This window comes from Aquarana catesbeiana, linkage group LG05 (genome assembly GCF_042186555.1).
Source record: "Aquarana catesbeiana isolate 2022-GZ linkage group LG05, ASM4218655v1, whole genome shotgun sequence".
In the NCBI taxonomy this organism is placed as follows: Eukaryota; Metazoa; Chordata; class Amphibia; order Anura; family Ranidae; genus Aquarana; species Aquarana catesbeiana.
In genome coordinates, this window is record NC_133328.1 from 227,585,586 (window position 1) to 227,606,257 (window position 20,672).

Consider the following 20,672-nt stretch of genomic DNA (forward strand, 5'->3'; position numbering starts at 1 on the left):
GCCCTTAGAGTGATCTATTGCTAATCTATTGCTTTATTATTACCATATTTTTTTGGGGGGGGTGCAAACAGTATGCCATCGACATCCCCCCCCAAACAGTATGCCACCAATGTCAGTCGGTCAGTACCCCAGTACCTCATCGCTTCGCCGGTGGCTTCCCCTGCTCGGCGGCTTCCCGTTCTCCTGCTCTCCATGGATCATCACGGCGGCGGCTTCCTCCCTCCTCCTCGACACCCAATCAGGAGTCTTCTCTTTTCGGCCTATCGGAAAACGGGTCTCACACTCGCTTCTGATTGGCCGGATCGAGGATCCGTGTTCACGTGGGTGGGCTCATGGCGCAATGCTCTGTGCCACGAGCCCACCCTATTTTGATGCCTATTAGAACCTATGACTCTAATCAGGTGGTTAGGAAAACACCCCTGGGGTGGCCGTGGATAGATGCATGCATCTATCTATTATACATATAGGGAGTGGCGTGAATAGAGGGGGCAGCACTGATTATTACATACAATATCATTAATATTTTTAGCAGCACTTGATCACTATTGTTTTGATCTGCTGCTGCAGTAGGTAGGTGGTGAAGAGCTGGCTCAGCTTTATCCTGTCTTGTCACAGCAGCCAGACTCAAATAGTCATAGTCATAGTCATAGTTAGTAAGATTGAATAAAGACACCAGTCCATCCAGTTCAACCTGAGTGAGCACCCACAATTGTCCCCATCCCTGCACATTGCATCCCATCCAGATGCCCATCCACTATATTTTTTTATATATTTAGGGTACCCATGTAGCACCATCAATCTATGCAGTGCTCCACACATGTCCCCAAGGGGTCTGCAATCTAAGGTCCCCAACTCACACCCATACACCAGGGCCAATTTTTTTTTTGGACAGAAACCAATAAACCTAACAGCATGTCTTTGGAGTGTGGGAGGAAACCGGAGTACCCGGAGGAAACCCACGCAGGCACAGGGAGAACATGCAAACTCCAGGCAGGTAGTGTCATGGTTGGGATTCGAACCAGTGACTCTATTGCTGCAAGGTGAGAGTGCTAACCACTACACCACTGTGCTGCCCCTCAAATGAAAAGCTAATGACATCATAGGTGACTAGAGAAAAGTGTAGCATACCATATCATATTTTTTTTAAAGCTAGATGTTAGGCAGGTATATAAAATGGCATTAAACCCCCCAAAATGTAATATATTGCAGCTTACCAATCTCTGTGGTGGCAGCATTATTTCTTATCTTTTATTCACTATTGATTTTTATCTTGTCTGGACTTCTGTTTTAATTTCTCTTGTGGCCCTTCATCATGTTGTAACTTTTCTGCCAAAATATCTAGAAATGTGTTTGGTCGCTTGTGATCCCTTCACTCTTGCCAAACCCTCATACAATCCATACAACCAGGTGCAGACACCACTGCTCAATCTGCAGCTGCACAGCTTCCTGTGCCACCCATGTTCCTGCTTTCAACCTCTTACTGTATTATGAATGATTACCAAAACATTGATGAGGTTCTCCCTGTGCCCCCCTTCTACTGTAAACATACCTTATTATCTCACTGACCAGCTGCCACTGCTTGCAACATGTTAGGTTGACAGCAGTATGCCTACAGTTCTGCTAAATAGTTTATTTAGACCAAACAAACTATTACCTTCACTACTAGATGTGGCCACTGCGTGCATTGTATAAACAGTGTGTAGCCCCAGCTACGTACAGTATACAGTGCTGTGTTTCAGCAGCGGGATGGGAACTTCCAGTCCCACCTTCAGGTACAAAATTGAGTCTTGTTAAGACTCAGTCATTAACAGGGAGGTTTGTATTCTATAAATGAATACAAAGCTTCCTCTGAATGGCTGAGTCGGAGATTGTGATGTCATCTGCCCACTTCTTTGCCAATCAGAAGAAGCTTTGTATTCTTTCATAGATCGGCTATGAATGGCTCAGCCCGACTCGATTTTTGATTTTCCCACTGCTGGAGCACAGAGCTGTATACTGTATGTAGCTGAGGCTTGGTCCAAACAGCTATTCAACCTATACTAAGGCTAGGTTCATAATAGTGTGTCGGGAACATGCACACAATCACCCACATTCCCAACAAGCAAGAGAAATGCAGACACATGGGTGAGTGGAATTAATTCTTGAATGGTGCCCCTGTACATTAGCAAAATGCCCGCATTTTCATACAGGCAAAACCACACTGTACAGCAGCACCATGCATTTCTGTGCGGCGCGATTTTAAAAAGGGTCTTCACATGTTTCTGCGGGTAGCTCAGGCCACTGAAATTAACACTCAGCCCATTGAAATTAATTACACACAGAATGAAGCCCGCATTGATGTGAATAAAGACTAGAACACAGAGACCAGCTTTAAAGCCATTTTTTTTTTTTTGCAGTACAGGTAGGCAACAAATGTTTTTGTTTTTTTATTTTTTAAAGTGGAGGGGTGAGGATGCAGGAGCTGGAACATGTTACGAGTTCCACCTGAAATACAGGTTGAATATGTAATATATTCCAAAGGTGAACTCTAATTTGTTGATTGCTAGGGAGACCTCTGGTTTTTTTATTCCAGTCCATGTCATTTATGAATAATTGCTGCTGTATTTGTGTAACATTGAGTGCAAGAAGCAAAACCTGCATATGTAATGTGCAAACAAGGATGCCCTTACATACAGTATATAATTACAAACTATACACAGAAGCAAAGTCTTTATAGTTTACATAAAGCAAATCTTTTAAATTGTAGAAAGGCAAAAAAAATTTAAAACCATACTTTTCCTTAAAAGACTATTAAGTAAATTCATAGCTGGGCTAAAGGGTGGAGTTTATATTTGCTTGAAGTTAGATATAGATAATCATAAAGATAATGAACAACTGATATGTAATATATACAGAATATCCAAAGCACACATGAACCTTATGTCTGGCAATTAAAAATTAACTAAATTAGGTGCAATAAAGAGGGTGCAAAGTTTGTAGAAAGGTCAGCAGAACTACAGGAGCATGAATTTAAAGTGGTAGTAAACCCACTTTTTCATCTTTTACCGACCGGTAAGCCTGTAATAAGGCTTACCAATAGGTATTATAAATATCCCCTAAACTTGCACTGTTTAGGAGATATTCAGAGTGCATGTAGCCGGTGACCGGCTTATGGTACTGGACCTTCAGAGCCTATGCCAGAAACGGCTGCTCCTGCACGCATGCGCAGGAGTGACGTCATCGCGCCCCAGGCACTCATGTAGCCGGAGGCCGCGATCCCAGAAGGAAGACCAGATGAAGATGGACGCCCTCTCAGTGGTGACAGCACGATGCTGGAGGGCTTCAATTTAACGTAAGTCTCTCATAATGTGCTAGCTTGCGATGCATATTTTAGTCCTAGGAAGGTTCCTTATGTTGCTTCATTTTAGGCATGTAGTCTGAATGGACCTCTTTACTTTCATGAACAGAATTTCCCTACTACAATTGCACACACTCTTCTTCTGGGGTTTCACCTTTCTTTTGTGAGTATGGACTCCATCCCAAGTCTTGCTTTTTCTCCTTTCACAGTTCGTTCTGATTTTCCAGAGGTCAACAAGCTTGTAGACCATTTTTCTGCAATGTGTGAGTCCATGCACAAGAACCTTGTACATTCCTCTGCTGCTCAGAAAGCTTCTGCTGTTGACCAATGTTCTTTTACTCCCATTTTCAAGGTTGGTGATTTTATGTGGCTGGCTACCCACCAGCTCTCTCAATCTTCACTCTCAGAAATGTCCTTTCTTTTCATATTTCTTTATTAAAACCAGACAGCTTGAATAGCATAATTTTTTCTAAACCCCCATTAGTTGTCAATGGACAAGTGAAGTACCAGCTAGAGACCATCCTAACATGATTTAATTTAATGTTAGCTGTAAGCAACAAACACATACTGTATGGGAAAGATAAAAACACCTAAATTTAAGAGAGCAAATTTTCAAAGAATAAGGGCTGCTCTCCAAGACTTAGACTGGGAGGGAACATTGGCATTGATGAACACAAAACAGAAATTGGAATTCTTCAAAGCAACTGTATGTGAACACACTGCAAAGTATTTTCCCATGGGCAATAAGTTTAAAAGGCTAAAAATAAAACCTATGTAGTATACATCCAAAGTTAAAAAAGCTATAAATAATAAGAAAAGAGCTTTTGAAAATATAAAAATGAAGGAACACTGTAATCATTTAAATGTTACAAAAAATATAACAGAATATGTAAAAAGAAAATAAAGGAACATTTCAAAATGAACAACAGTTGTCAAAAGAAAGTAGAACAAACCCCCAAAAATTATTCAAATATATTAATAGTAAAAAGGTCAGGTCTGAGCATGTAGGCCCTTTACAAAATAATTTGGAGTGGGTGACTTGTGAGAAGGCAAGTGTATTAAATACTTTATTAGCTCTGTGTATACAAAGGAGCATGGGGGAGCTCATGTCCACAATGGGATGATATTGACACAGGCCTAAATGATCCAAAATGGTTCAAAATTGATATGGTCCAGAAATATTTAGCCGATTAAAGGTGAATAAAGCACCGGGTCCATACACCCACGTATCCTAAAAGAATTTAGGTAATTTTAAAGCCATCGTTTCTCATTTTTAGGGACTTTAATGACTGGCATAGTACCACTGGGTTGACATATGGCCAATGTGGTGCCTATATTTAAAAAGGGATCAAAGTCTTTACCAAGTAACTATACCTGTTAATTTACCTTCTACAGTTTGGAAGATACTGGCGAGTTTCATAAAAAGACCACATAGATGAGTTCTTGCTAGAATTACAGCATGGATTTTATAAGGATGTGAGCAAAACCTTATACAAAGGAGTGGCAGTGGTTATTGTATATTTAGTTTCCCACACATGGCTAATGCTTGAAAAAATCAATTTGTAAATGGATAGAAATCTGGCTAAAAGACCGAATTCAGAGAGTAGTGGTTAATGGTTCATACTCTGAATAGTCTAAGGTTGTTATTGGTGCACCCCCAAGGTTCAGTGTTGGGACCCTTACTTTTTAATATATTTATAAATGATATAGGCTCTGGGATTAAAAGTAGCATTTCAGTCTTTGTAGATGACACCAAGCTATGCAGTGGAATAATGTCCTTACATGACCTAAATGCACAGTTTAATTGGGCAACTATGTGGCAAATGAGGTTTAATGTTGATAAATGTAAAGTTATGTACTTAGGGGCTAGAAACATGCATGCATCTTACATACTAGGTGGAGAACAGCTGGGGAGTCAATGGTGGATATGGATCTGGGTGTTCTAGTAGATCATAGACTTAATAATAGCATGCAATGCCAAGAGGCAGTTTCCAAAGTGAGAAATATCCTTTCTTGTATTAAGAGAGGTATAGACTCCAGAGAGAGAGACATCATTTTGCCCCTGTACAAATTATTAGTAAGATCTCATCTGGAATATGCAGTTTAGTTAACCAAACTTCCATCACCTAATACGTAAAGGTTTCTTTACAGTAAGAGCTGTGAAAATGTGGAATAGACTCCCTCAAGGAGTGGTTCTGGCCGGCTCAGTAGATTGTTTTAACAAAGGTCTGGATTCTTTCCTAGATACACATACTGTAATATAACTGGATACTAAGTAAAGTTGATCAAGGGAACATCTGATTGCCTCTTGGGGGATCAGAAAGGATTTTTTTCCCCTGCTGGAGCAAATTGCATTATGCTTTATTGGGTTCTTTTGCCTTCCTGTGGAGCAACTGTGGGTGTAGGATTGTATATACACTATATTACAAAAAGCAATATAAGCACATGAACTTTAATGGCAGCTCAGTCTTAGTCCATACGGTTTATTGAGTTGGTCCACCCTTTGCCATTATGACAGCTTCAACTTTTCTGGCAAGGCTGTCCACAAGGTTTAAGGTCAGGCACTGAGGTGGATGAGAAGGCTTGGCTCTCAGTTTCCACTCTAATTCATCTCAAAGGTGTTCTGTGGATGAACTTGTGTCTTTTTTCAACCAGAATAACTATGTAACTATGTAGACTTCAAAAGGATTTATAATTCTCTTCAATACCTCATCCAGTGGAAGGGTTTCAGTCTGGAATAATGTTGTTGGGTATTGACTTCCTCTATGGAGTACGAGTTTTTATTGCCTTTAAAGTAATAGGCCTCCTCCTATGGGTTGCGTCCCTCCTTATGAAGGAGGATATAATGTTAGGAAATCTGGACTTGCTCTCTCCTGTCCAAGAGTTATGCTCCCATACAGCCTGAGGCTACTCTCCCTTCCCAACCTAGCACCCCAGCGCTCCACACCCAGCAGTCAGCGCAAGCCATCCTGTCTCCTTACACCTGAACACCACCTACCCAAAACCTTGCCTCTGATTAAGGATTACCTACCTTCTCAGGATCATCTCCCTCTGGAATACTGGTGGGGAAACCCAGTTCTGTGAATACAGTGGACAAAGCAAGGTCCATAAAGACATGGATGAGCGAGTTTGGGGTGGAGGAACTTGACTGGCCTGCACAGAGTCCTGACCTCAACCTGATAGACTACCTTTGGGATGAATTCGAGTGGAGACTGCGAGCCAGGCCTTCTCATCCACAACAGTGCCTGACCTCACAAATGCGCCCCTGGAAGAATGGTCGAACATTCCAATAGACATGCTCCTAAACCTTGTGGACAGCCTTCCCAGAAGAGTTGAAGCTGTTATAGCAGCAAAGGGTGGTCCAACTCTCAATATTGAAACCTACGGATGATGCCTGGGATGCCATTAAAGTTCATGTGCGTGTAAAGGCAGGCGTCCCAATACTTTTGGTAATATAGAGAATATAGAGACTGTTATCTGTCAATGGTCATCGCACATACAATAATAACACAAGAGAATAACACAAGTGCTTTACTGACACAAGGAACATACATGCACCTTGTTTAACCAGGGTAATGTATGTCCCTTGTGTCAGTGCAGCACTTGTGTTATTCTCATACTTGGGACGAGTAGCAGAAAGTGTTTTGGGGTGTAATTCTGTTTCCTTATTGCATGTGCGATGACCGTTGACGAATTACATCATGTGGAGATTGTTTTGGTAGTTTGATATGCATAATCCTTAGATGTGAGGTGAGCGGCCATTGCACACGGTGGCAAATTTGTGCCCTGCTTGGGATTCAGCACTAATTTACAATTGTTGACATTAGGATCTGTTTGTCAATCACTCACCATTTATCCTGGAAGAAGGAATGCAGATTATTGTCATTTGAATTTAAAAATATTTTTTGCACTCACCATTTACTTTGGAAAAAGGACTGCACTTCATTGTTGTTTGATTTTTTTTGTGCACTAAACTTTTAATTTGTTTTCCATTTATTATTGTACATTTTTCTAATTTTTTTGTCTTTACATATGATTCTTGAGTTTTTACACTTATATTGGTGTATTTAGATTTAGAGCTGCTCCAACATACAGGCTTTATTAATATTATTGGTGTTAGTGACACTAAAGGAGTTTTGCAGCTTTATCGCCATTTTGTTGCACCACACTTTATTATTTGATTACAATTGTAATCTATACACTGAGTAGCTCATAAGTTCATTTCCATTTGTTCGCATAATGCAAATTAATAGTACTTATATGGATATATAGAGTTTTAAAATTCAAATAATTCAGTCCAAATGTCCCATAAAGGACATGAACTGTAGTGAAACGATCCTTGGCCAGTTTCCAATTAAATTGTATATGTACCCACACCTTATAAAATAACCCATTGAGTTTAAAATATAAATGAAAGGCAAAATATTTGTGAACACCTTTTTTTTTGCCCCTTTTTTATAAGTGACCGCATACCCTCTGTTCACAACTGCATAAGGATCTTAGAAAGCTGGGGGGGGGGGGGGGGGACAGCAGAACACTGATCGTCCCAACTAATGGCTGTTCGGGGGTAAGGGCGTGTCAGAGCAAGTCTGATCATTGGAGGACTGCAAGCTGAGTTTCACAACTAGAGAACTCACCACGCTGTGCTTTCCTGCTTAGAGTGGTCCGTTTTTAATAGCAAAGAAGAGGGACTGACAGGAACACCAGGTACTGTATTTATCGGCGTATAACACACACTTTTTTCCCCTTAAAATCAGGGGAAAATCAAGGGTGCATGTTATATGCCGATCCCCCGCTGATTGTGAGCCTTTTCGCGGCTCTTGGCGGCTCTCGGCCGCTTTCGGCCACTATCGGCAGCTCTCGGCGGCTTTCAGCCATTCTCGACGGCTTTCAGCGGCTCTCGCAGTCCTGTGTGAGCCGCCGAGAATGGTCGAAAGCCGCCGAGAGTGGCTGAGAATGGCCGAAAGCCGCCGAAAGCCGCCAAGAGAGGCCGAGAATGGCCGAGCCGATGAGAGCGGTGGCGCCATTTTTAAACGGCAGCACTGCATACACAGGGGCAAGGCTACAGATTGAAACTCACAAGGCTGCAATGATACTACAGATGGACACTCACAAGGCTACACTGAAAGGTTGCAATGATGAACACTGACAATGCTACACTAATGCCCCGTACACACGGTCGGATTTTCCGATGGACAATGTCCAATCGGAGCGTGTTGTCGGAAATTCCGACATTTTCCATCGGATTTTCCGACACACAAAGTTGGACAGCAGGAGATAAAATTTTCCGACAACAAAATCCGATCGCGTCAATTCTGACCGTGTGTGGCCTGTTCCGACGCACAAAGTGCCACGCATGCTCAGAAGAAATTCCGACACGGGACAGCTCGTTCTGGTAAACTTAGCGTTCGCAATGGATACAGCACTTTCGTCACGCTGCAATGTTCAAAATGGTTTAATACAGCGCACTCTCCTTCTGTATAATGTGACAAGAATTAAGTAGTTTTGCTGCTCATATTCACACACACTTCTCACAAACTTCTTTCGTTACTATTTATCGGGATTCCCTCAATATATTTTGATTTCTCACATCTGACAACATATTTTTGTATCTTTTTTTTTTTTTTTTTTTTTTGCCTTTAATGTAGAATCTTTTTTTGTGTTTCTCTTCTTTTTTTTTTTTTTTTGGTGATTTTGATTTGTACTCCCGAAAATGTTTGTGTGTTTTTTGTGACAAGTTCCCACAACACCATTAATATGTTGTTCTATTTAATCTGTAGGAGATTGTTTGGTGTTGTTGTCCCTTGTTAATTTCACATTTTATGTTAGAAATGTACCTAAATCGTCACCAACAAACTGTCCTTTTTGGATGAAAACACACACAGGAGAGTAGAATTTACCTAAAAAAATTTTATTAAGGGGTCACAACTATAAAAAAACAAAGAGGGAGGCAACGCTGGAGAAACTGCAGAAGTGGGCGAAGCCTTGGACCCCCAGGGCAGACATCAATTATTTAAAAGCTAAATTGGTGGCCTGAGGAGTCCTTATCTAAGGGAGGGCAGTCTGGTCCAGAAGTCCCAGAGATCCGGAAAGCAGCAGATGACATCTGTGTCCCCAGGCTGTGGTCATACGAGAGACTGCATCTTCTGTCAGACCAGACTGAACCCAGGGTCATCACTCTTTGGTCTTCCTTCCACGCTTCCTTCCAGGCTTTGGCTGTGGTGGTGGAGTTGTGGCAGCAGGAGGAGGAGGAGCATCGTCGATCTCAATGACATCTGTCTTGGGTGTCAGTTCCCCACTCTTCCCCTTACGTAGGACTTTATAAATCAGGTCCTCAGAGATCCTGCGTTGGCCCTCCTGCATGCCCTGCAATTTGGTGGCAGCCATGCAGGCAAAGGCCTCTGCAGGACTGGGGAAGGCTCTGAGGGACGCCGAAGCCTCCTGGATCAGCCTGTATGCTGAATCCTGCACAGGACTGGGAGTGGCCTTCCTGGCCCTTTTGTATGGCAGACGGAGGGGAGGAACCTGAGACACAGTCAGGCTGCGACTTGTCCCAGGCTTCTCATGGCTGACACTTAGCCCCGCCTCCTCCTGGCTGACACTAATCCCCGCCTCCTCCTGACTGCCACTAATCCCCGCCTCCTCCTGACTGCCACATTCCACAGTCTCCTCCTGGCTGAGGTCTTCCTGTGTATGAAAAAGGGACATAGTTTGAGTTTTTTATTCATCAATCACACACAATTTTCACCTCCTGACTGCTGCAAATTGAATGTTAACAAATATAACAGACTATCCTTCTGAGCCCAGCATTTTGCATTCTTGTCCCAATTTTGGGTGCCCACTACTGTCTATTGATATGTAAAACACTTTCTTTAATCAGCAATTAATGATCAATAATAACATCTAGTAAACATCATTTATTTATTGCCCAGAAATCTGTAGAAGAATGCTATACCTGACTCCAGCTGGGCTCCTCCACTTCTTCCTGGCTGGAAGGCCCAGGTTGGACATCGGAAGCCTCAGCTGGTATGGAAGGAAGAGTGGAAGGAAGAGTAGAGAGGGATTCCCTGACTTCAGTGTGGTCTGACAGAAATCGCAGTCTCTCATAGTACCACAGCCTGGGGACATAAACGTCATCTGCTGCAGCTCTGGACCTCAGGGAATCTGTGACCTTCTTGCGATCCCTAAGATAAGTGCTCCTCAGGCCACCAATTTTTGCTTTTAAATAAGGGATGGTTGCTGTGGGGACCACCGGATTCACTAACTCCAGCAGTTTCTCCAGCGCTGCCTGCCTCTTTTGTTTATGGTTATAGTGGGGGTGTCTCACTTGCCACAGACAGGGCAGCTCCCTGTACTTGTCAATAAACAGGGGCAAGAAATTGTGGTCGTTGAACCCATCCATTTTCTATGCAAGACACAACACAAGACAAACCCTAATGTCAGGCCAAACTCCCCTAATCTTGTTACAATATAGGCTTCCATTTCGAAGCAGTATAGGCCCAAGTTTAGATCCTACCTTCGTTAGCACGATCGGCGTCTCCGATGCTCCTTCCTCCGCTCACAGATCGTACGTAAGATGCGCACGTTACGATTTATACACACTGCGCATGCGTATAACTCCGCCCGCCCCTGACGTTCTTTCTAGTCTATTCCCCGCCCCTTTTCGTTCGGCGCAGTGGGGGAAGAGCACATGGTGGATAGACAGCAGGATCGTGCTAATTGTAGCAACGAGGAGGAGGGGGAGGAAAGGCCGGAGCCTGAAACGTCCCGATCCAGAAGGAGATTAAAGGACTCAAATACGTCCTTTGGGGAGATGTTGGAAATGGTGGACATCCTGAAGAAGGCCGACTATGATGGAAAGTATGGGCCTTACCCCAACCCCAATGTCCGAAAGGCCAAGATCATGGCGAAAGTGGTCAGGAGTCTGCACCGGAAATTCAGGGTACGACGATCGAAAGATCAGCTCAGGAAGCGGTGGTCGGACCTGAAATTACGAGAACATGAGCAGTACAGAAAGATCCGGAGAGTGCTGCAAAAAAGTAAGTAGTTGTGCTGTGTTCCTATTCTTTTTGTGTTTATTACGTTCGTGCTGCTCCATGTGCTTTTAGGAACTGTTGTACAGTTTAAAATGGCAACTTTCATGTTCATGGGCACATTATTCGTTCGGATCACACATTTTTATTTCGGACGATAAAATACCATTGTTTAGCCCATATGCATTTGGCCACCATTTTGACGCCCTATACTTGGCTTCAAAGAATTGGGTTGTGTAGATGGGTTTGTTATTAGAATGAAATGCAAACTAGATTGTGTGTAAGGAGAGGACACTCAGCAGCTGTTTTCACATCTGGACACTGGAGCACTAGTGTGGGACCCCAGAACACCATTTTTATTAGGGGGGGCACACAGGTGCTCCAGTGTATACTATAGGGGGGGCTACATCTGTGAAGCTTGTACCAAACAGGTAAAGTATTGCAGCTTGACAAAGGACACTAAAAAAGCTACATCTTGGAACTCGGCTAAAATAGATCATTGTACCCCACTTCCAAACAATGTTTCATCTTTATAGTTCTGACATTAAATATCTGTGTGCTAATTATACCATTTTTGTTTTACATAGGGGAGAAAAGACTCGGAGGACACCCCTCATCCCAGGAGACCCCCCCCCCCCCCCCCCCCGGAAGAAGGGGAAATCCCAATAACACAAGATGAGCAGGAGGATGAAGACGTGGTGGAACTAGTCACCACAACAGGTGAGTGTCTGCAACCACAGGCTCACGTAAGATATGGATGGTGGCATTTTTTTGCAAACCTAATTTATTTTGGGGTTCCTCTCTTTTTAGGTGATCGTGAGGTTGTGGATGAAGATCCTTTCACATCCGAAAGTGCCCAGATCCTGATCGGGGAGATCATGGGGTGTAATTTACAATTGGAAAACATCAAGCAAAACATCAATGATGTTATTCCAAAATATAAAAACATCATTGATGTTTTGGGGCGAGTTTAAAGCCCCTCCAAATCACTTTCTTCTTTTGTGTGCTACAATGTGCTAAATCTTTTTGTGATTTTTCCCAAAGCCAAATTTGGAGGATGCACACAGTGTGCCAACATGTGCTATCTGCCATCACGGGAGATCAATGGACGCGTTTTGGGGGTGCGACCCCTTCCTCAATAATAAAGTAGCGGTGAGGAAGGGCTTTCTCCCCCAAAATACGTCCCTTGATCCCCCCTGATGGCAGATAGCACATGTAGACATTGGGAAATTTGTGTGCATCTTCCAAATTTGGCTTTTCCTAGGGTGATTTCCCCCCATCTGAACGCAATATCAAACACAGTTCCTAAATACTCATGTCTGATATTGCCTTCAAGTTCTACCAAATGTGAACTTTGTAAGATCAAGATTTGTGTCTTTCTTGTGGGTTTTACACAGGCCTGTTTTCTATAAAATGCACATTTTGATTTTGGATAATGACACCACAAAAATTGTTATACAACAAACATGTTGGTTTGTCAGAAAAACCTTTGGTAAATGCACATGTGATTGTGCTGGTATTAAAAAGATTGTTCATCAAGAATGTGTGGATTATTGTCTCAACGCTACAACACTTTTGGGGTGATGTAATTGTTGTTTTATGAGAAAATGGGGGTAATTTCCTAAGGGCAAATCCTCTTTGCACTACAAGTGCTGTTTCAGTGCAGTTGCAAGTGCACTTGTAGTGAAAAGTGTCTTTGCATTTAGTAAATAACAGCCAACAGTGCTTTGTAAGGTTACACAATCACGCCATTTTCTGCACTCAACACATTTCTGTCAGGGTCAGCTCAAACAAACACAAGCAGTAAATGTCCACAAAGAAGAGCCTGGGGGGAGATGCCTGTCGAGAACTTCAAGTCCTGCAGACTTCTCCCTGTGGCCAAATACCGCAGGGTAGCGACCAACCTCTGCTCCGCAGTGATGGCTTGCCTCATGCAGGTATCCTGCCTGCTGATATAGGGGGTCAGCGAAGCCAACAAACTGTGAAACACGGGGTCCGTCATCCGGAGAAAGTTCCTGAAATCATCAGGATTATTCTCACAGATCTCACGGAGCAAAGGCATATGAGAGAACTGGTCACGCTGAAGCAACCAATTCTTGGTCCATGAACTCCTCCCCACCCTGTTCATGGACTGGACTTGTGTCAAGGTCAGGACCCCAACACCAAGCCCCCGCACAGCACGAACTCTACGAGGAGTACGCATACGAAACATGGCTAGAAAACGGTCGGCTGCTTAGAACGAAGTAACAGAACGCACTGAAGAACAGCAAGGCCTGTGAAGAGCGACCTGAAAACCAGTAACGAACGAACAAGAATACAATGACTACCTAAAGTCACGCGGAACTTGCTGCACGCACTGAAGAGCAGATACAAACCCACAAGCACAAACTGAACGGCAGAAAACGATCTGAAAGCCACGAGTCTGAAAAAGCGCGAATCGTCTCTCACCAAACTTTTACTAACACGAGATTAGCAAAAGGAGCCCAAAGGGTGCCACGCTTGGTTCTGAACCGGCCTTTTCTAGTCTCGTCGTACGTGGTGTACGTGACCGCGTGGTTGTCGATCGGAAATTCCGACAACTTTGTGCGACCGTGTGTAGGCAAAACAAGTTTGAGCCAACATCCGTCGGAAAAAATCCTAGGATTTTGTTGTCGGAATGTCCGAACAAAGTCCGACCGTGTGTACGCCCTATAACACTGAAAGGCTGCAATGATGGACACTGACAATGCTTCACTAACACTGACAAAGCTGCAATAATGGACAAGGCTACAGATGGACACTGACAATGCTACACTGACAAGGCTGCAATGGACACTGACAGGACACTGACAAGGCTACATTGATAGGCATTTAAATGTAAGTTTTTTTTCCTTAAACTTCCCTCCTAAAAGTTTTTTTCCATAAAATTTCCTCCTAAACTTGGGGTGCGTGTTATACACCAACGCGTGTTATACGCCGATTAATACAGTATATCACACAAAGGAAGCCATACAAAGAGAATAGGATACTTTTTCATACAAGTAGATGGCACAGCATGCACATATCAGGAATATGATATTTTTGGTTGACATATTCTTTAAGAACTCCTCCCGTGATGTCCCCTCCACCATGGTGACAAATGAAAACTCTTAAAAGTAAACCTCAAGGCAAAATAAGGTAATTTAACACTTTATATATCACGTGGGTAGTGGAAGGTATAAGCTGACCATACATCCACTGTAATGCTTCAAATATTGTATGTTATAGCAAAAAGAGAACAGTGCTCCACATAGTGCAGGTTAGCACGTTTAGGTGGGGTGCAGTGTGGTGATGCGGCAATAAGTTACACAGTCAGGTGCAATAGAAAACTTGTATTGAAGTAGTGCAGTAACAGTGCACAACAAGACTGTTCAACCGGGTACACTCACGGTTTCAGCAACGTGAAGGCAGCAGTTTTCAGCCAGACTGACAGCGTCTGTTGAGAGGGGCAGAATGCTGTCTGGCCTTGTTGTGCCCAAGCAGGAAGCTGCTCCTAAGAGATGCGACCCTATGCTTTCGCTCCTTGCCAGGAACCTCTCCCTACCACTAATACTGTCCCTAACAGGCGAGGTAATTTCCCTATGCTACCCACTTGCAGAAAGCATGCCAAGCCTGAGAGTCAGGGCATTAAAAAGGCCCTGCCTGACCCAAGATGGCCTCCAGATTGACATGGGGTGACAACATCCAACAGGATTGCTTGCCCAGTGACCCAGGAAACTATAGAGGAACCATGTTCTTTATGGATTCCTCTCCAGCTGTAGGGTCGCTGTGGTTGAGCATCACCTGCAGTGGACAAAGTTAACTGCACCTGCCTACACACAGCTACTTTTATTAAAAACAAGAGTAAAATTTACAAGGATAAGATAATGCAGGCACAAGCAATTATCGCCACACCGCCCTGTCTTTCCACAATGGACGTGATGATGTCTGTGCATCTGTTGTGGAAGGAAGGGACAGTGAATGTGCATTATTTTACTTTTGTAAGTTTTTCTCTTGTTTTTAAAAACTTTATTAGCTTTATTTACCTGCACTATTTGGAGTGCTCTTTTCTTATCTATATGTTAACATACGCAATTTGAGGCATTACAGTAGATGTATGGTCAGCTTGTAAGGTGACTTCTGATTGGCCAAGTGTTGGCACCAAAATGTGCAAATCCATGTTCTGCTTCTTCTTAGATAGGACAACAACCCACTGCTGGTGGATTAAAGCCTTTGGCATATTGTGCCCAACTCCTGGCCATAGGCCTACCCAGGGGCGTTGCTAAGTCTGCAAAAGATCTGGGGCTAGAGCCCATAGCAGCGGTCACCAAACTTTTTGCATGCCCGCGGGGGGGGGGGGGGGGGGGGGGGGGGGACCAGTGGTAAGCAATTTTTCACGGGCGATGGCTGGTGTTGGTGGTTCAATCATCATGGCATAATGGTTGATATGGTGTCAGGGTGATTGAGGTGCATTATTTATATTGTTACATTCTAATATATAATGAAGTGGTTCAACACGCCATACTGCAGAATCAGTGGGAGCCCTGGGCATGTCACTTGCCACATCTCCTGCCACCAGATGCAGCATGTCACTTGCCACCGTCGCCTGTCACCAGATGCAGCATGTTACTTGCCACCGTCGCCTGTCACCAGATGCAGCGTGTCACTTGCCACCGTCACCTGCCAATAGATGTGGATTGTCACTTGCCACGTCTCCTGCCACCATTTGCAGATTATCACTTGCCACGTCACTGGCCACCAGATGTGGGTTGTCACTTGCCAACTGATGTGGATTGTCACTTGCCATGCCAGCCAGTGCCACCAAATGTGCATTGACGCTGCATAGGTGGCAGGCTGACAGCACTGGTCCATTTAGTGAGACAAGGAGAGCGGTGATGCGGGGCAGGCAGTGAGAGATGATGTAGCAAGGGGGTCTGGCTGCAAAGTGGAGCTCCACAATGACAGGAAGCACGTGACCTCCACTCCACCATGCTGTGAGGGCGGAAGAGCGCTGATTTGTGGCGGACAGTGAGAGATTATATGTCATCTCTCTGCTGCTCGCTGTACCTCGCTCCCAAATTGAAGAGGCCTGGCTGTGAAGAGTGCTGATGTAGAGATGTCATCTCTGCTGATCTGCCCACTCGCTTCTTTCCTCTCCTCTGCCTCTCTCATGTATTCAGCCCACCTGCCACAGCAGCCTCAACCCGCTGGTTAGGCAGGGACCCTGCGGTAAGAGACTCGGGGCTATGGGCCCCAGATTCGGGGCTATAGCCCCAATAGCCACCCCCTAGCAACGCCCCTGGGCCTACCCATAACATTCCCGGCCATTGGGCCTTTATATTCAAGAAAAAAAGAATGTCCACACATGCAATATATTTTTCTACCCTTTACTATAGCTTTCAAAGATGGTCATGACAATTGACCTCACATCGACATACTAACAGAACTCTTCGACACACAGTGCCACACAGTGCCATATACAAGAGCAAACCTTCTGGAGCAGCCATTTAGGCTCAGAACCCCAGCACATAATTAGTAAGCCATCAGCCATCTTCCCCTTGCTTCTCCTTGGGAGCACCAGTGTTGGGACCAACCTCCCTTTATACTAGTGTCACAGCATTCCACTTCTGTCACTGAAATTAACAAGGTGCTTTTCTATATTATACTAGTGTCTCTATGTCCCACTCCATACCTCTACCCAGCCAGGCATGCTCACCGATGTTACTCTCACTCCCAGGCAGGGTTGCCAATACCAACAGGCTGTAAATTTAAGGAAAGTTTGTAAAAATCAACCATCAACCATCTACAAACTGACTGTTATGGCCATGGGCCAGTTTTGGAACTGCACATGCGCAGTTCCAAAGCTGGCTGAGATCGGGTGGGTGGGCGGTGACGTCAGTTCATAGAGGCCCCAACTAGGAATGATGCCCTGCCCTGCCCTGCATCTCAAACAATGCAGAGCTTATTATTAATGTTCATATAAAAGAACATCAGGGTAGTAGTGACCATAACATGATTTCATTTAGTATTAGCTGTAAGCAACAAACACATACATAAAAACACTTTACTTTAAGAGAGTGAATTTACCAAGGATGAGGGCTGCTCTCCAAGACTTATGCCCCGTACACACGGTCGGACTTTGTTCGGACATTCCGACAACAAAATCCTCGGATTTTTTCCGACGGATGTTGGCTCAAACTTGTCTTGCATACACACGGTCACACAAAGTTGTCGGAAAATCCGATCGTTCTGAACGCGGTGACGTAAAACACGTACGTCGGGACTATAAACGGGTCAGTGGCCAATAGCTTTCATCTCTTTATTTATTCTGAGCATGCGTGGCACTTTGTCCGTCGGATTTGTGTACACACGATCGGAATTTCCGACAACGGATTTTGTTGTCGGAAAATTTTATCTCCTGCTGTCCAACTTTGTGTGTCGGAAAATCCGATGGAAAATGTCCGATGGCGCCCACACACGGTCGGAATTTCCGACAACACGCTCCGATCGGACATTGTCCATCCGAAAATCTGACCGTGTGTACGGGGCATTAGACTGGGAGGGAATATTGGCATCGATGAACACAGAACAAAAATGGGAATTCTTCAAAAAGACAGTATGTGAACACACTGCAAATATATTCCCATGGGCAATAGGTTTAAAAGGCTAAATAAAACCTATGTATTTTTAAATTTTGGCGCGGGGTTCCCCTTAAAATCCATACCAGACCTGAAGAGCATGGTATGGATTTTGGGGGGGAGCCCCCACACCATTTTTTAAAAATTTTGCCGCGGGGTTCCCCTTAATATTCATACCAGACCCGAAGGGCCTGGTATTGAACTGGGGGAACCCACGCGTTTTTTTTTTCAATGATTTGTATCTATATTGCCGGGATCCAACAATACATTACAGCCGCGAGCAGTTTTAAATGCTATTTTTTCCTTTAGAAATGGCATTTTGCTGTGGTACTGTTAGAACATGGGAAATGGGAAAAATGCGCTACTTTACAGGCAGAGTAAGGAGACCCCCCAGGCACAATATTTAAAGGAATATTTCATTTTTATTGTTTCACGTTAAGCTTTATTAAAATCACTGCTCCTGAAAAAACGTCCATTTTTAAAGCTTTTTTTTGCATTGGTACATGTCCCCTGGGACAGTACCCAGTCCTCATACACTTTTTAAGGCAATAACTTACTTATAAGCCTTTAAAATTAGCACTTTTGGTTTTTCATGTTCGTGTCCCATAAACTTTATAGGTATTCGCACAAAATGTTTGCCTGTTCGCATGTTCTGCTGCGAACCAAACCGGGGGGATGTTCGGCTCATCCCTAGTTAAAAGTGGTTTCCAACGGTCCTGGCATGAGTCAGTACCTATTAATGAAAGAAACAGGGTCATTCATTGAAACAGTCAGCAGGGATTGAGGAATAAAGCACATTCTGCCCATGACAAGGCTCATGAGGTTTTGTCCATTTCTTGTGAAATGGGACTTTGAGTTGTAATGTTTATTAGCTTGAGCTTGTAATAGCTGAGTTAAATATGCTGTTGGTATAATTTTTAAAGATCAGTATTATATTTTATGCTGTTAATATAATTTTAATACCTATAATAAAGGGCCATGGCCAATTAAATTCAAAATGAAAAACTGTGTCCAGTGCTATATCTTTTATATAAGTTAATATGATTATATATGTTCTGCCTTCTGTCCCATTGATCTCTGTCATTTCAAAGCCATTGTTTCTAATTTTTAGGGACTCTTTAATGACTGGGACAGTATCACCGGATTGGTGTAAGGCCAATATTTATGATGTGGTGCCTATATTTAAAAAGGGATTAAAGTCTTTACCAAGTGTAGCGGGACACATTTTTGATGTAGCTTAATGTTATGTTATATCTTATCATGTGGCGCCATCTAGCGGCCAAAATATAAAAGGACTGCATCTTTATTCCTTTTATTATTTAGGTTGACATGGAAGTGTTCTGTTTGTTTACATTTAGACATTAACTTGGTCTACCCACAATGCTCAGTAACTCCCACAAACCTCAGGGAACAGAACTGCATTGTGGGAAGACTATAAAAGGGCTGGGAGCGGCCATCTTAGGTCTCTTGTTCCTGGGACGCATGGCCTGCCAGCAGGGCTCTGCGGGTGTGTGTGTCCCGCAGAGTTGCGGCCTACCCTGTGCGGAACAGAACAGCAGCCAGCGATCCTGCCTTAGATCACAGCGTGCTGGAGCAGCAGAGTGATCGTTCCAGAGACCCTTGAAGGAGGTAACTGAGGACTCCCGGTCGTCTGTGAGTAGTTTTTGATCCGGCCTTACATCACAGCATGCTGGAGCAGCAGTGTGATCGTTCCAGAGACCCTTGTAGGAGGTAACCGAGAACTCCCGGTTTTCTACTCTCTGTGAGCAGTTTTACAGCATGACGGCGTGGCCACAGTGAATAGACTGAGAACTTGTGGAACGGAGACAGAACCCTGTACATCAGAACGGAGTCTTCTGACAACATTGTCCTGGTTGGGTGAGAGGGCTGTTGCCCTAAAGTTTCTTGATGCATTTTTATACATCCATCTACACAAGACAAAGTTGCTGGGACCCATAGTCCCACAAGCAAAGTCAAGAGGATTTAGTACTGAGTCCCTGGCATCAAAGTTAGTTATAGTGCTGCTGCACCAGAACCATATTTTCACATTTTCAGTCTACTTTGATCAGGAGTCATTAACCCTTTGGATTACAAATCTACTTTGTTTTTGCTAGCAGAAGAAAAGAAGAAAAGAAGGACTGTTTAGTAAAACACAAGGCCTTGTGTCCCTTTACTATATTGGGGTAGTGTGATACTAAATGAGGGAGCTCTCTAATTGTTGTACTACACTTTATCAAGTTAGTCTTTGATTTAGTATAGTAATAAAGCACGCAGGAAATAGGATAGTGCTCATAGTGAGATAAATTCACTCTGACGGTTATCCTATTTACTTTGTTACACCACTCATATATTATTTCAGACATTCTATACCTGTATTGTATCTTTGTAATTTAAAGTTCAGTTGGCTGTCAGACTATGTTGGTCTGACAGTACAACCATTGTAGTTTAAACCTTCTAAACCAATTACAGTAAATAAGGTTATTATCCAAGTATAACTGTGTGAGTGTTGTTTTCCTCTTCATCACCAGCCAAGAGGAGGGTAAGGTAACTACAGACAGGTATATTATATTGAGTATTGTGAACTTGCCTTTATGATTTCGTTTTGACTGCACACTATTACACCACTGCTGTGTTAGGGGGACTGAGATAGTTAAAGGGGAAACAAAG

At 43.6% G+C, this 20,672-nt stretch overlaps 1 protein-coding gene across 2 annotated transcripts in view; it reads left to right on the forward strand.

Annotated features, from left to right (window-relative positions):
* Positions 1–20,672, forward strand: part of DDC (dopa decarboxylase) — a 255,579-nt gene that overhangs the window by 47,132 nt on the left and 187,775 nt on the right. The window lies entirely within an intron of this gene.